General features: G+C 43.5%; 1 protein-coding gene across 3 annotated transcripts in view; it reads left to right on the forward strand.

Annotated features, from left to right (window-relative positions):
- The first annotated feature begins 1562 nt into the window (after positions 1–1562).
- The window catches only part of PPFIBP2 (PPFIB scaffold protein 2), a 163764-nt gene continuing 152460 nt past the window's right edge, over positions 1563–12866 (forward strand). For 2 of the 3 annotated variants that reach the window (XM_084853462.1, XM_084853481.1), the window contains exon 1: positions 1587–1740. The gene's annotated coding sequence lies outside the window, so the exon portion shown is untranslated. Of the gene's footprint in view, positions 1741–12866 lie in introns of all 3 variants that reach the window. The other variant, XM_084853491.1, reaches the window with a different exon arrangement.

The following is a 12866-nucleotide window of genomic DNA, read 5'->3' on the forward strand; positions in this document are numbered from 1 at the left end:
TTTCACCACCAGACACATCCACAGCTGAGTGTCCTTTCGGGTTTGGCCCAGCCGCTTCACTCTTTCTGGCGCTACTTGGAAATACCCTCTGCTCTTCCCCAGTAGCATATTGGACACCTTCCGACCTGAGGGGCTCATCTTCCGGCGTCATCTCTTTTAGCCTTGTGATACGTTCCATGGGGTTTTCTTGGCAAGAATACTGGAGTGGGTTGCCATTTCCTTCTCCAGTGGACCACATTTTGTCAGAACTCTCTGCCATGACCTGTCCGTCTTGGGTGGCCCTGCACGGCATAGCTTATGGCTTCACTGAGTTACGCAAGCCCCTTCGCCACAACAAGGCAGTGATCCATGAAGGGGCTTGGATCAACAATGCCACTTAACTAATTTTATACCCTGGACTGAAGGCACAAGCCAATGCATGCTTAGAGAGAAAAAAAGTCCTACAACTCCCAGCATTCCCCAGCCAGCAATGCTAGCTGGGAAATGCTAGGCTTTGTAGGACATTTTTCCTGTCTAAACATGCAGAGGATTGCGCCCTTGATGTTCTTATGGGCACTCCCCCTTTAGATGGCCATGAGTATTACTTCACTTGTGAAGCACAAAACTAACATTTCTGTTCTCTCTCTACTCCCACTGGCTTTACAACTACCTCTACATTCCTGATATATTACAGCAAAAAAACCAAACCCCTGTATGCCAACCCTGGCTTTAAAAAAAATACTCTTGAGCCTGGCCAGTTTCACATTTTAAACACACTCAAATCATGACACCATCATGACTACAGGAATAAAATCGGAGTTTGCTTCTTCTGCCCTGGTGCTAAACACATTTAGAGTGCAATCCTAATGTCATGTTTAGACAGAGTAAGTCCTACAGCTCCCACCATGCCCCACTAGGGCTTTTTCCTGCCTAAACATGCATAGGATTGCACCCTTGCTGGGGAATAAACACCATTTAGTTTTTAGATAGTTTTTTCTTAAGAGCATCATGGCTATACGTTACCTCCAGTATCAGACACAACACCAATTGCTGGGGAATATGGGTAGGAGGGTGCTGTTGCATTCATGGCCTGCTGTTTGTGGGTTTCCCGGGGGCAGCTGCTGGTTGGCCGCTGTGCGAACAGAATGCTGGTCTTATCCAGTAAGGCTCTTGATATGTTTTTAACCATATCCATACCCGGTTGGCTGCCCCCTTTTAAAAATAAGATGCTGCGGTGTTTATTTATTTCATTTGTATACCGCCCAATAGCCGCAGTAACCCGCGTCCGCCCTGGCATGCCCATGCTGGTCGGGGTGCGGCCGCCGCCGCCGCCCTCTGGGTGGTCATTCGGGGACGCCCCGGGCTGCGCCGAGCTCCCGTCCTGGCCGCACCACTGGCTGTAACGCGCAAGACGCCCGCCCCGTCTCTCCTGCGCGCAAGCAAGACGATCCCGCCCCTGCTGCCCTCGGCGCGCCGCCGGACTTCTCTTCCCTCCGGGCTTGGCTTTGCCAATCACGTGGGAACAATAACTGCCCGCCGGTCCCGTCTCCAGAGCCAATGGCTGTCGCCGCCGCGCCGCCGCCGCTCCAGCAGCGGGGGGACACGGAGAGGGCCAGCGGGGCAGGAGTAGACCGAGGGAGCGCTTTGACCAGGAGTGCCCGGCTGCAGCTGCCACTGAAGGAGAGGGAGAACCTGCAGAACTTCCGCGGGCCGCGGAGGGAAGGGAGGGCGGTCAGCCGCGCGCGGCAGCTCTCCGGGCAGGTTAGTCCCATCGTACCTGCCTCCTTGGCTTTCAGCAGCGAACGGGGCGGGCTGGAGGGAGAGGCGCAGCCTTTGCAGCTTCTTGGATCCAGACAAGCCTCCGGCTGCCCCTGGGTGGGGCGGGGCTTCGCTAGCCTCTGGCGCTCGGCGAAGCTGCGGGCAGCCGCGCGTTCTTTCTCTGCCACTGATTCTCTGCGCGTCCTTGGGCGTTTCACCCGCGCTCCGCGGTCGTAACTTTCTTTTGCCCGACAGAACCCGATTCCTCTTCACTTATGTTTTCTTTTGAAGATAGGAACGAAAACGGAAACTGTTGTGTGCCTGGTGTTTGTGGAGGGAGAGAATTAATAGTTAATGTAATTGATGATCTGCCTAATGAATGATGCTTTATGACTGTAATCCTTCCCCCATTTAGGTCGCAATCCTACGCATGTTTAGACAGAAAGAAGTCGTACAACTCCTGCATTGAGCAGGGGGTTGGACTCCATGGCCTTGTAGGCCCCTTCCAACCCTACTATTCTGTGATTCCTAGGAATGCTAATTTAACCCTCATTCATTTCAATGGGTCTACTCTAAGTAGGGCTTAGGCTGGATTTTACCCAGTGGAACTTATTTCTGACTGAACTTACTTAAGACTGGGCTGCAACAAGTCCGTTTGTATCTTTGAATAGCTAAGTTTTGCAGAAGGGCTGATATGGCAATCTGAAAGGATACTTACAGTGCAATTCTAATTGTGTTTAATCTGAAGTTAAATCCCCACTGTACTCAATGAGACATATTCCACAAAAGTAATGGGCTTGCAGTTCTATGCATACTGACTTGGCAGTAAATTCCATTATTATTTCTGAGTAAACATGCATCGGATTGGGCTGCAAGTCCTTTGCGTGTTTAGAATCGTAGCCTTACTGGAATATACCTGTTTTCATTGGAGCTTAAAAGTGTAATCCTATACATGTTTAGACGGAAAAAATTCCTAGAACCCACAGCATTTCCCATTCTGTATATGGAATGGGGACAGGGCACCATCTAGTCCTTTGCCTCAGACAGCAAAACATCTTGGGCTGGCCCTGCTCAGAAGTAAGCCCCACTCTGTTCAATGGGGTTTGTAAGTGTTGTTTAGGATTTCAGCCTAAATTCTGTTGGGCCATAGTTTTGTTAACACTCTTGTCTGAAATTACCAAGACTTAGCAAATGGCTAGGTCTGAGGTTTAAGCTTGTGTAGTGTAATGGTTAGAGTGTTGGTCTAGGACTCAGGAGACCTGAGTTCTAGTCCCCACTCAGCCATGAAGCTCAGTGGGTGACTTCGGGGCAGTCACTGACTCTCAGCCTAATCTGCCTCACAGGGTTGTTGTGAAGAGAAAATGGAGAGGAGGAGGAGGGCTATTTAAGCCACCTTGCATTCATTGCAGGAAGAAAAAAGGCAGGATATAAACGTAATGTAATAATAATTTTAAAAATGGCAAAGGCTATAACCTGCAGCTTAATCCCAACAAAGTGCTTCTTAAGGCTGCAGTCCTGTGTACCTGTTTATCTGGCTGAAAATCCCATTTAACTTAGTTGGAGTTACTTCTGAGTAGACATTGATAGGACTGGGCTGTAAATCACCACAAGTTCTGGGTAAAATGGATTTGTGCTTCTTCTCTTTTGACATTATGTTTTTTCGTAGTCGAGCACAGCCTCTTGCTACATGGGTAAGGCCACATGCCTAGTAACCCAGAATACCTAACACCACCAGGGTCTTTACTTGCGCAAACACAGCACTTTAAGACAGGCATGGGGAACATGTGGCCCTTCAGATCTTGATGGGAGATGCAGTCCAACAACATCTGGAGGGACACATGTTTCCCATCCGTGCTTCAGGAACTGTACTTGCCTCTGCCGGACCTGGGAAGTGCCTGGTGAGCTGAACAGTGGCTCCCTGAGCACCTTAATCTTTGACACACATCCTATGCAGACATCACTTTGAGTCTTGAGTTTCATGAGATCTTGAAGGTCTCTCTCCTGCTCTCTTGTCAGCTTCTGCAAATGGGTTCTGAACTCATCTGAATTGTCTAGAAGTCACTTCTAGAGATAATCTACATTACAACTTTAAACTGGTTTCAAACCGGTTTATCTAAAGGGATCCTGCAGTTTCATGAGGGTACTGAGAATTCTTTGCTAGAGACCCCTGTCCCCTGCCCAAGCGGCCCCTCTTCCTAGAGCTACAATTCCCAGAATTCCTGTATTTGGTAGCCATAATCACTAAAAACAGGTTTGAAACCAGTTTAAAGTTGTAATGTAGATTGCCCCAAAGGTGGCTGCATGGGTGCTAGCCACACTTGCATGGGAATTTTGCAACAAAGTCAGCTGAACAAGCTGGTAGTTCAGCACGTTTAATTGCACTGGAGTTTGCATCCTGTCCCGGTACATGTACTTGGGCCCCCGGACTTACTCTAGATTTCTCAAATAGCCCAATCCTCTCCGTGTTCACTTGGAAATCAGTTATCCTATGTTTAGTGGGGTTTACACCCAGATAAGGGTGCCAAAGCTGCAATCCTATGCACACTTCCTGGGACTAAACGTCTGAATAAATGCATGTAGGGTTGGGCCAAAAGTTTATGCATTCACAGGAATTATGGTAGGTCTTCTTCTTGCTTTATATCTTTTTGTGTTTTCCTAGAGTACATAAAACTTTCCTTGATATTATCTGCCAACGTATTTTTAAAATATATATTTAAACTCCCTATATAATATTTTAGCTAACAGGCAACTTTGGGTTCCATATAATGTGCTTAGAAACAAGTTGGGATTTTTATGATAACAGTGTCGTTTGCTTTTCTGTTGAAACAGAAGGCTTTAGATTCAGACGGCATGAATTAAACCGTGACAGGGGAGTCAGGCTCCAGCAGGATAACTAGAAATGGGAACCACATATTCTGTGATACACTCTGTGCAATTCATAAAGCGGATGTATTTCAAACATGTAACTTCTGTTTTTATTTACTTGTACTCTTACCCAAAATATGTTGATTTGTTTCTAAAAAGTCACGTACTGGGACTTACCTTCCAATAGGGTATAGCTTTATACTGGCTGTAACATTATTCAACTGAGAAATACAGATTTTGCCAAATAGAAGAGTTATTCAATGATTTAGGGTGCAATCCTATGCATGTTTAGACAGAAAAAACTCCTACAACTCCCAGCATTCCCCTAGGAAATGCTGGGAGTTACAGGATTTGTTTTCTGTTTAAACATGAATAGAATTGCACTGTTAAGCAGGTTATAATCAAGGCAAATAAAATAATGACAAGAACAAGATTTTCTCATTCTTGACAGATACCCCTGTACAAATTGAAAGGTTACTACGCAGTCCCACTTATGTTGTATCTAATGCATATGCTTTAGGGACTGTGGTCCTAAGGACTCTTTTGCAAAAGCCCATAGAGTTCTGCTGAAAGCAATGGGCCTTTCTAATAAGTAAGTTGTGTATTTTGTAGTAGGGTTTGGTGTCTATTTCAGCTGGATCAAGATGTAAGTGTAAATTTGCTCCTTCAGCATAAATGTGTTTAAAGGCATTTCTCCTCTCCCAATTTTCCATTTTTTCATTCTCAACCATCAGTCAGCATTCCATGGCCACTGTGCCTGCTCATAGGAACATAGGAAGCTGCCTTATATGAGTTAGACCATTGGCCCACCTGACCCAGTATTGTCAATACTCACTGGCAGCAGTGGCTGTCCAGGGTTCAGGAAGGATTCTTTCCTAGCTCAACCTGGAGGTACCAGGGATTGAACGTAGGATCTTCTACGTGCAAAGCATGTGCTCTGCCACTGAGCTATGACCCCTACCTAATCCTCATTGGGTTGTTTTTGGGACCCTGTGCCCCTTAATCTTTTTTCTTCTTTTTTTGGACTTCTGCAAATCTTGGGTTCTCCTCAGCCTGCTGATATTCTACATGTCCGATGTCCTTTTGGCTACATAAGCATCCACATTTGGAGAATGAATTTGCTAATGGTATGTTGCAGGGGTGGGAAACTTGTAGGCCAAAGCATCTGGAAAGTCATAACTCCCATCGTCCTTCACCATTGATTATCCTGGCTAGGGCTGGTGGGAGTTATAGGCCAAAACATCTGGAGGGTCACAAGTTACCCACCCCAATATATAGGATGTTGAATAGGCTTGGTGAGACTTAGTAAAATGACAAGACACTTCTGGTAATTTCCCGTTTTGCCATGCCTAAGGCTGAATATCTGCTGGAAGCCAGGTTGGCGAGCCACCTAAGAACATGCTGCTAGTACTTAAGATCTTGGGGTGGAGGGGATAATTCCTTTGTAAAAAAAAAATGGTTACTAACACCATGTTGCTATCACTTAAGAATATGAGATATATTTCCAGCCCTGGCCTTGCGTAAATTTCATTCAGTTGTAACAACATAAGATGCAAAACTAACTTCATAAACTGCAAGTCAAGGAGCTAAGGTGACAACTCACCTTCAGAACAAAGCAGAAAGCGAATCGTTTGTTGACACCCTCTTTCATAGCATCTGTCTCCGTTGTATAATAAGCCTACTTAATGGCTGAATCTGAGGGTAATTGAAGCATCAGTCTGCTGTTTTCCAAAGAAACTCCTAAGTACTAATTGATATTGTGGATTATAATTTTGTTATAATACATCCAAAGAGACTAGACTTGTGCATTAGTCTAAAACAGTGGTCAGGAGAGGCAAATCCCACACACTGAGTTCTGTGAAAGATGACTTCTGCATCTCATGAGGTAAAGTCTGCTGGAAAAATTACAGCAGTTATTTTTTGCGATTTTGGTGGCATGCAAAGCTAGGGAGATTAAAATCAGCACTCCGCAGCAAAGCAGGTGTATTTACAGAGAAGATGCTTTCCACCATGGTGCTGTCTAGAAATGGAAGTTGCAGGACAGTGCAAGATGTGGGATTGAGACCAATTTGTCCCAGTCTTTAGATGTATCCCCTGAGACAGGTGTTGAAAGCTGTTTTTATGACAATAACCCTACTGAAGTCAATGAAGCTACACCAGTTAAAGCGGGTGGGCTTTCACTGTTTTCAGCTGCTGATAACACTCTGTAGTTCTGGAGTCATGGTAATGGGACTTGTGGATTAATGACCCTTGAAGGAAGTGTGTGTGTGTGTGTGTGTGTTAGTACTTAATTAAAATGAAGCTAGGAAGTGTTTGTGCTTTCCACCTAATGTCTAGCTAGCTAGTTAATAGAATTTGCCTTTATAGTAGTGGAATGGAGGTCTGTCCCTTACCGTTTTCTTTTTTGTAGGCTAAAGGAACATTACTGCTGTTTGGCTGGTTACAGCTTTTGAATTCTCTTTGATCAGATTTTGCCTCATTGTTCCACTGTGGTCCCTGGACAGTGTGAAAGGCATTAGGATTGAAAGAAGTCCCTAATGTGTCTATGCATACACCAGCCAACCTGTCCCATTTGGGCCAGACTCTCTGTTCCTAGCACAAAGAACCCATGTTCCTCATGGGTTGCACAGGATCCCAATAATTTCCCTTAAGGATTTAACCACTTCCATTTTGGGGGTAACTCCTATTCCTAGTATTTAAACAGCAATCGATTGCTGCTTGGAATATGCATTCTTTTTATCAAGTAGCACAGGAGTAGGCAACGTGGTGCCCACTGACACCAATTTGCCCCTAGACAACTTCCTTGGTGCCTGCTGAGACACCCTACTTCTCCCAACTTTAAAAACATATATGTTCTTACTGGCAGCTGGGATTGCTTCAAGCGAAGTGGACGCCATCTTAATGCCATCTTAATTTCCCATGAATGCCTCTGGGCAGGATGCTTGTCCCTTGTGACTGGCCATGCCCACCCATAGCAGTGATTTTATGATTGTGCCCACAACAGTTTCTCAAATTTCCAGATATGCTTAAAAGGCTAAAAGGTTGCCTGCCCTGAATTAGCAGGACCACTCTCATTTGGAAGGCTGTTTGCAATGAGACTGTGAAAGGATGCTATTGGAAGGTGGCTCTCATATCACCGATAGCAAGTGACAGAATTTGTCCCCTGTCAATGCCATCCTGTCCCTGTCCCATGTTGTTGAGACCAGACATGCACAGTGCAGTCCTTTCTACTCAGCAGTAAGTCCTATTACGTTCAAAGGGACTTACTCCGCGCAGAGTGTGCAGCCTTAGTGTCCAAAGTGGGACCTTAAAACTGATACTGATTAGCATGAACTCAGTTATGTAGGAAAAAACCATTCTTATAAGTGGCATACTAATTTCAGGTTCAATGTGAATTCACTATTTGCAGGATGAGATGAGTACTCCTTCCATTCCTGCACTAGAATGTACACAATCCAGCCTTCTCTCTCTCTCTCTCTCCCTCTCATCCAAAACATTTCTATAGTTATTTAAAATGTTTCTATACTGCCCTTTGTTTTAAAATGTCCAGGGCAGTTCACAATAGTTTATAAAACACAATTGAACATAAATAATAACCCTGGGCTGAATTTTTCAATATTTATTTTTGACCATTTGGGAGGGGTGGGGAAAAAAGAAATTGCACCCAAAAATGGTGGTAAGGGGTGAGAATTTTGGAGAAATTTCTCAGGGTGCAGGGCTTTAGTGCTTACCATATTGTAAGGATATGGCTGAGGAGTTCATGTGCACCTTCTTTTACCATTTCCCCCTGTTCTGTCCTTGTAGCCTTTCAGGCTGCTTGAGCTTTGTGAAAATCCTCCTTGAAGACATTACCAGGACTTCCTTCCTTGGGAATTTCCAGTGCGGCGGCTGCCTGCTGAGTGCCTGAAAGCTGAGCCGGTGGTGGTGGTGATGGTGGTTCTCTGTTTCTCTCTCCTCCTCCTCCTCCTTATTAAAAGTCCTTTTAACAAGAACAAATCAAAACCAGAAGTGCTTCTCTCTCAGCTTTCAGGAACTCAGCAGGTAGCAGCACTGGAAAGCTCCAAAGGAGAAGTCTTTTAGGGGCCTTTCCAAGAAGCTTAAGCAGCTGTAGAGGCTGCAAGGACAGAACAGGGGGAAATGGTAAAAGAAAGAGTGCACACACCTTCAGCCATCTCCTTACAGTAAGGTAAGCGCTGAAGCCCTGCACCCTGAGAAATTTCTCTGAAATTCTCAACATCCCAATGAAAGAGGCAGAAAAACGACTGCCTTGGTCGCAGGGAAACAAAGAGGTTGTGAAAGGGCAGGTGGGGGTCTAATAAATAATCAAGCAAACAGTTTTCAACAGTAAAAAGCAGTGCTAAAAGCAATCACAATAAAAATAAAAACCATCCGATATTAAAAGCCTGACAAAGGTTTTGCCTGGTGCTGATACAACTTTAGTGTAGGTACCAGGCAAATTTTCTTGGGGAGAGAGTGCCACAACCTTCTGGCCCAATTTATACATTATTAGGGATGCTCATAAATTCTGCCCTAATCCAGGAAGGAATCCTGGGTGCTGGAAAGGATGGAAGCATTTTTGGAGAAAGGCCCCATGACCTTCCACGTTGCAGCAGATGCCAGTTCCTTCTGAAAAAAGCTGCAGTTGTGTCTGGCATGGTTAACGAGTAGTGTATTCACCACCCCTGGCTGTGTCAGAGGCCCTAAGCATGCAAAGCAGCCATCTAGAGTGGCCTGGGACGTTGTCGAAGTGCTAATTGAGGTTGCCTTGCATGCTCTGATCATGCCCAGCAGGCAATGAAACTACTGCCTGTTTGACATGCTGAAGGCTTTGAGTATACAAGGTGGCCATGTAGAGCAATTTGCATGCTCAAAACTAGGCATAAAAGTAGGTCATGTTTTAGCAATGAAAATTGCAGGTGTGGGACCCCTGATCTGAACTGAAACTGCAGCAGAATTGAAAGGTTAAGGCCCCCCTATGCTCCACACTAGGGTCCCAATCTGAATTGAGCCCCCATACTTCCTTGAGAGAGATATCACTGCAAGCTACATCTTCAATGTAACATGTAGTTTGGGTGTTATGTGCAGCTGGCCTGGCTTTGTACATGTTCGGAGTAAATTATAGAATCTATGTTTGGCTTCTACAGTCCACTCTGGAGTTTTGGCAAAGTGGAATGGATCCATTCTGCTCTCTACCAAAACTTTGAATCTCTACACGTTATGGTGATGGTATATCTTCTTCCATCAGACTCTAAAACTAGCTTGCTTACGTGTTAGTTTGAAGTTAAGCACACATGCACATGTAACAATGAAAGTGAGAATATACCTCTGGTCATGTGGCTGGAGGCATGAGTGTACATATACATAAACTGACACAGCGTTCCCTGGTTTGAAGACAAGTATTAGACTGATGAAGAGCATGAGAAGCAGCTTCTGTTATGCATTATGGTAAGGGCTTATAACAGAGATCAGAGTTGTGTTACATCTGCCTTCATACCGAAGAATCTAATGACAACCCAGCACCTTTGTTTGGCAAGATCTGAAATTGAGATTACATAGTTTCATACCTGAATCCCTTAGTTGTTGGCTTTGGCAGTAACTGGTTCTTGCCTACACATGGGATTCTTATTTTAATGCTGAGGCATAGATCTTACTTGAATATTGAAATAGGGGATGATTCATCCACACTAATTATGCCTTCGTACAACCCACTAGAGTGTGTTCGACTGGTATTAAATGCTGAGAGTTTTCCTTGGCCTGGGTTTTAAAGCTGAAAAATTATTGAAATTGAAATTTTCTTGCTTTGACAATCATGACGAATTGAGATATGAATGTAGAATGAGTGTGCCTGCGGATTTTGGGCGGGGTTGTGTGATGGTATTTGCTTATTTAATGTTCGAATCACATTTCTCTGCAAGTTTGAAACAAGTACTAATTTTTTATTAGTGTAGTTGAGAATCCTCAGTTAAAAAGCTGCTAGTTCTCAAATTAGTGTCTCCGTATCTCTACAAGTCTAGCGGATGATGGCTTTGATTTTGAATATGCAAACAATATGTTTGAACCTAAAATGGGGGGGGGGGTGAGAGAGACAGAGACAGAGAGACATGAGAGACAGAGAACCAGACCAAATGGTAGCATCTGTTTAGGAATCTGTAATCAGTATGTTCTCGTCTGACTCATTGCACTAAGACTTCTTGAATATAATTTAATCTGATGATGAATTATACTAATGGTAAATTGTCAGCTCAGGCATTCTAATGGTACTCTTTTCCAGAAATGATGCCAAATCCAGTTTGTTGAAAAGATTAGAGAATAGCGTAAAGAGAAGGTCTTGGAAACAATAGGCTATGGCCTCTGCCGCACTGTGACTTGCAATATCCGTCTCGTTAGCTATTGTAAATAATGTATTTTCCTACATGAGTTTCACTTGCTATCCAGTGTATATTTGTTAGCTTGTGTACTCCTGTGTCCTATTCAGGCTTTGACTTCATTAAATTCTGGATTTGATGTTAGTTGGTGTATGATTGATTATTTTCTGACATAATCTGTATGAGACGAAGACTGGCTTTGCACAGCAATTTGTACTGCTTAGGAGAAGTGCAGGATGATTTAGCTGTTTAGCTGTAAACAGCAAGTGCACACAAGTTAGGATGAGCACCCTTTACCTAAAATGTGTTGTTGTTGTTGTTAATGTACACAATTTTTGATAATTTTTTCACAGAAACAAAAGCTACACATAATATGTTTTTAAAATGCAGCCATCAGGGCTGAAAAGATTGTGCACTCCTGTTTTCACTAATCAGTAAGGAAATCTAGACTTAAATAAATAAACCACATTAAATGTGGTTTAAGTGTTCATTAAATTAAATTCAGCACTTGACTTCTTTTACCATTGCTCCAGTATGGTATGAAAAGATTCCAAACTTCAACGAACTCAGTAATAGTGCTCAAGTTCTCCATTCTTTAATGAGCAATCCCTGTAATTTTATCCGTAAACATTACACTCCATGGTCAGATTTTTATTTTAAATTATTCTTTCTTACAAAACCCTCCCTCCCTCCCTCCCTCAAACAGTTTTGTACAGCAAAATAAATGGATGCGTCTGTGCGGGCAATTAATCTTAGTCTACCATTCCCTTTTCAATTCAGTGACATAATGTAACACTGAAGGACCAAATGTTATGTCAGAAAACACATGATCCCAACCCCACAACTCCTAGGGGACTAACAGGGCAGGGACTGATGCCCCCTGATTATCTTATCTAAATTCCCCCCCAAGGCTGTTCCCTCACAACCAATCTTACTTCTGATGTTGGAGCCCAGCTGTTGTAAAATTTCAGCATAGAAGATACTGGTATAAGTTGGCAAACAAGATGTCAACCGTTGCCACTCATATAAATGAAAAAAAAGTGGTATGCATTATTTTTAATGCAGCAGCAAACTGAAAGAATGATTACTAAATGCACACCAAAGATTGACAACTGTGTCCATTCTCCACCCTACAAATAAACTATAACTATATTTTCTTCCTTTGTATTCAGTTCTTTGGGAAATTTGCCAACCTTTTAGACCCACAGACTTCATTACTAATGAATTGCTCTGTTGTAGAAAGAAACTCGCTGTGTTGGGTGTATTGTATGAGTATTCCTTCCTATATAGAGCTTAACAGTGATTCACTTTCTTAAAATCAGATGTATGCTTTAGAACTTATTTTTGCATTTGCTTTAGTCTAGACCATAAGGAATCTCCAAACTATCTCTTAGCCTTAGACCTTTCTTGCCATATATGTCATTAACAGGCTAGTCTATTTTATGGAAGCTGTAAGAATTACTGAGGTAATGTATGTTTACTTAAGGTATCTATACTTAGTATTTATATTGTGCTTTTTACAAAGTATTATGTTATTGCTTCAAGAGATGTAAGAATATTATGGTTAAGCTGTGCCTTAAGAACCATATGCAGCACCTCAAAAGTTGCTCGTGTGACTTTAAGGAAGTAAATAGATAGAAACCCCATTGTGTGCAATACGGCAACTGGTCCGTGTGTCTTTCGCTGTCTGTGCTTGAGCTAAAGGATCCTGAGAGGAAGGGACTTTTATAGTGTAAGGCAGGGCACGTCCAGGTGTTTTGGCCTACAACTCCTATAATCTCCTACCATTGGCTATGCTGGCTAGGGCTGATGGGAGTTGTAGGCCAAAACACCCAGAGGGCCTCAAGTTGCCCACTCCTTGTATAATGGAAATGCATCAGTGTAGGGATCCTGGGAACC

This window comes from Heloderma suspectum, chromosome 1 (genome assembly GCF_057233095.1).
Source record: "Heloderma suspectum isolate Gila_16-S chromosome 1, 16-S_ref, whole genome shotgun sequence".
Lineage (NCBI taxonomy): Eukaryota > Metazoa > Chordata > Lepidosauria > Squamata > Helodermatidae > Heloderma > Heloderma suspectum.